This window comes from Phocoena sinus, chromosome 8 (genome assembly GCF_008692025.1).
Source record: "Phocoena sinus isolate mPhoSin1 chromosome 8, mPhoSin1.pri, whole genome shotgun sequence".
NCBI lineage: Eukaryota > Metazoa > Chordata > Mammalia > Artiodactyla > Phocoenidae > Phocoena > Phocoena sinus.
Window position 1 is genome coordinate 101820451 of NC_045770.1, and position 3937 is coordinate 101824387.

Here is a 3937-nt window from a genome sequence, read left to right on the forward strand (position 1 = left end):
TGCTCCGCGATGGGAGAGGCCACAACAGTGAGAGGGCCGCGTACCGAAAAAAAAAAAAAAAAAAAAGTTGTCTCTATAATACATACACATTGCTATACAGATCTGTAATTTGTTTCCCGTGCTGGAAAATATTCCATTATGTGAATAGACCACATTTTGTTAATATGGTGATAAAACAACTTGGTTTTGTTCTGTTTTGTTTTCTAATTTGGATTTAGAAAACTATTGAAAAGAACCCAAATTGTATCCTGGTGTATGCATGCAAGAGAGTCTATAGGATTTAACAGCTAAGAAGGTATGAAAATGTTCCACTTTAGAATAGAACACTAAAACGTTTTCCCAGTTGGCGGTACCAATTTCACTTCCACCAGCAATGTGTAAGAATTCTTGCTGATTTACATCTTCACCAACACTTAGTACTATCTTACTTAATTTTTCCAGGTGAGTGGATGTAAAATAGTACTTCACTGAAGTTTTAATTTGCATTTAACTGATCGCTATTAAGATTGAGACCTTTACATGTATTTACTAGTCATTTAGACTTCCTCTTCTAAAAAGTGCCTGTTCGTGTCTTTTGCCCATTTTTCTTTGGAGTTGCTTTCTTACTGATTTGTAGGAGCTGTTTATATATCCTCAATACTCATCTTTAGTCGGTTGTATTTGTTTACACGTATTTTCTTCCAGTTCCTGGCTTGTCTCTTCACTCTCTTTATGAAGTCTTTCGATGAAGAGAAATTATGGACTTTAAAGAAATAGAATTTACCAATTCTTTCTTTTGTGGTCAGCTCTCTGTGTCTTTTCATGAAGTCCTTCCTTGCCCTGCAGTCAGAAGAATATTCTCCCGTATTTTCTTGTAAAAGTTTTTAAATGTTGTCTTTTTCGTTTAATCAACCTGGAGTTGATTTTTGTGTATGTGTGAGGCAGAGATCCAATCTGATTTTTCCCTATATGAATAATCATTTATGTCAGCATCACTTACTGATAGCTTCTCCTTCCCCCCCTCCGTGATTAGCAAGACCACCTCCGTCACGTGTCAGGTTTTCATGGACGAGCAGAACGTTGCTGGCTCTATTCCACCCCACTGGCAAATGTGTCTGTCTTTGTGCTACTATCATACAATCTTTATTACTATACCTTTATGATAAATCTTAATATACGGATATCTTCAGATTCCCTCTCCTTATTCTTCCTCAGGAGTTTCTTGACTCTTCTTGAGCTTTTTCCCTTCCATAAATATTTCAGAATTAGCTTGTCAAGGTGCTCAAAATACTCTGTTGGCATCTTGACTGACATTACACTGAATCCATAAATCAATTTGGCAATTTTAACATCTTTACAAAATTGAGTCTTCGATCTATTACGTATTATGTCTCTCTATTTGTTAGGACTTCTTTAATGTATTTCAATGGAGTTTTATAATATTCTTCATACAGATCTGATCTTAGGTGTGTATTACATTTTTCTCTCTATTCATTTGGAAGTTTACACTCTATTCTTTTATTTATTGCCCTTGAAATTTTAACATTCATGCTCAAAGTCTAAAAGTAATATCCTAAACACCCCTCTGAAACAATGTGAGGACCTTGGAATGCTCTCACTCCAATCTGCCCCTTCCATGCTATTTTAGTTCTGTCCTTTTTTTAACCCCAAATTCACATTATTATTATTATTATTACCATTATTATATTATACAGACATTTGCTTAGATTTGCCCGGTGGGTCCCTCTGAGGTCATCTTTCTTCTTCCTAAAATATAGCCCTTTGAAGTTCCTGTAGTGAACATCTGTGGGTGATTAACTCCTGGCTCTCATGAGATTCCTGGCATCGCGTGAAGGAGCTGAGGTGGAGCAGTGAGCACCACAGGGCTGTTCAGGCAGCCAGGCTGGGCAGGAGGGCTGGGGGGGGATGGGCTCCTACTTCTGGAAGGGCCCAGAGGGAGCTCCAGGTACCTCTCTGAGGGGCTCCTCCATGGCAGAGAGCGCTGGAACACTTTCTACTACTTGATAGAAACAGTGCACACTGTTTCTACCAAGGCTCCCACCCCTAAGACTAGAACTGCCCAGAGCTAGAGCAAGTCCATGACAGCCCCATAGCTTGCCTGGGACCTGTCAACCTTGTTCCTCGCCCTTGCCCCCAACTGCAGTAGCTCCCACCACCCCTGCCATTCAGGGTACTGTAGTAGGACGGTGCCCACAGGAGCAGACTGTGCTCCCGCACTTCCAGGCCATTAAGCCATACATCTCTCCCGAGCCGAATAGTATAGGAGATCAAAAGCTGTGCACTGGGCTTCCCTGGTGGCGCAGTGGTTGAGAGTCTGCCTGCCGATGCAGGGGACATGGGTTCGTGCCCCGGTCTGGGAAGATCCCACATGCCACGGAGCGGCTAGGCCCGTGAGCCACGCCGCTGAGCCTGCGCGTCCTGTGCTCCGCAACGGAAGAGGCCACAACAGTGAGAGGCCCGCGTACTGCAAAAAAAAAAAAAAAAAAAAAACTGTGTACTGATTAAGCTGTGGTTTTGGATTTGGGGTTTTTCGTTCGGTTGATGTTGGTTTTGGTTTGGTTTGGGTTTTTCACTTTTTATTACGAAAATGTTCACACACAAATAAAAATAGAGGAAACAGAATAATGGGTCACCATTTACCTTTCACCCAGCTTCTCCAGTCATCAGGACGTGGCCAGTCTTGGTTCGTCTATATCCCCCACCCACTTCCTCTACACCCATATTATTTTGGAGCACATGGCAGATGCCTTATTCTTTCATCTGTAAATATTTCACTACATATTTCTAAAGGATAACAAATAAAGATGAACACAATATCATTAGCACATTTTAAAACATTCTAGCAGTTCCATGTCCTCAAATAGGCAATCAATGTTCACATCTCCCTGACTGTTTGTATGTTGTTTAACTCTTTTTTTTTGAACCAAAATCCAAATAAAACCATAAGTTAGGGACTTCCCTGGTGGCGCAGTGGTTGGGAGCCCGCCTGCCAATGCAGGGGGCGCGGGTTTGAGCCCTGGTTCCGGAGGATACCACGTGCCGCGGAGCAGCTGGGCCCGTGTGCCACAACTACTGAGACTGCGCTCTGAGAGGCCTGCGCACCGCAACAAAGAGTAGCACCCGCTCTCTGCAACTAGAGAAAGCCCATATGCAGCAATGAAGACCCAACACAGCCAATAATAAATCAATAAAAAAAACCCACAAAAAACCCGTAAGTTAGAACTGGTTGATGTGCCTCATACTTTCTTTTAACTAAAGCAGGAGTCAGCAAGCTACCCACGAACTACCACCCACTGCCCGTTTTTGTGTGGCCTAAGTGCTAAGATTGGTTTTATACATTGTTAAATGGTTTCGAAAATAAAAGAATATTTGTGTCATGTGAAAATTATATGAAATTCAACTTTCATCATCCATAAAGTTTTATTTGAACATAGGCATGCCCATCGTTTACATATTGTCTATGCAACTTTCCCACTACAAGGTCAGGGTCGCATAGTTGCTGTGGCATCTGAGACTTCATGGCCTTCAAAGCCTAAAATATTTACTCTCTGGCCCTTTACAGAAAAAGTTTGCCAACCTTTGGTCTTATGGGTTTCTCCTGCACCTTTTTTTTTCCCCTTTTAATCTTTTAATTGAAGAAACTGGGTCATTGGTCCTGTAAAGCCTCCCAGGGTCTGAATTTTGCTGCTGTTGTTCAAGATGATCGTTTGTGCCCTGTATCCCTGTACGCTGGTGGTGAAGTCTAGAGGCTCAATCAGATTTAGATCAGATGGCTTTCTCTTCAAGAGGATTTCATTAGTGACGATGTGTTCTACCATCAGGAAGTAAATATGTCTGCTTCTCTTTCTTTGTGTGATGTCAACAACCATTGATGATCAGCGCTAAACAGGGTTGAGTTTCAGTAACCAAAACTGATAGGAACTGCCTGGGATACTAT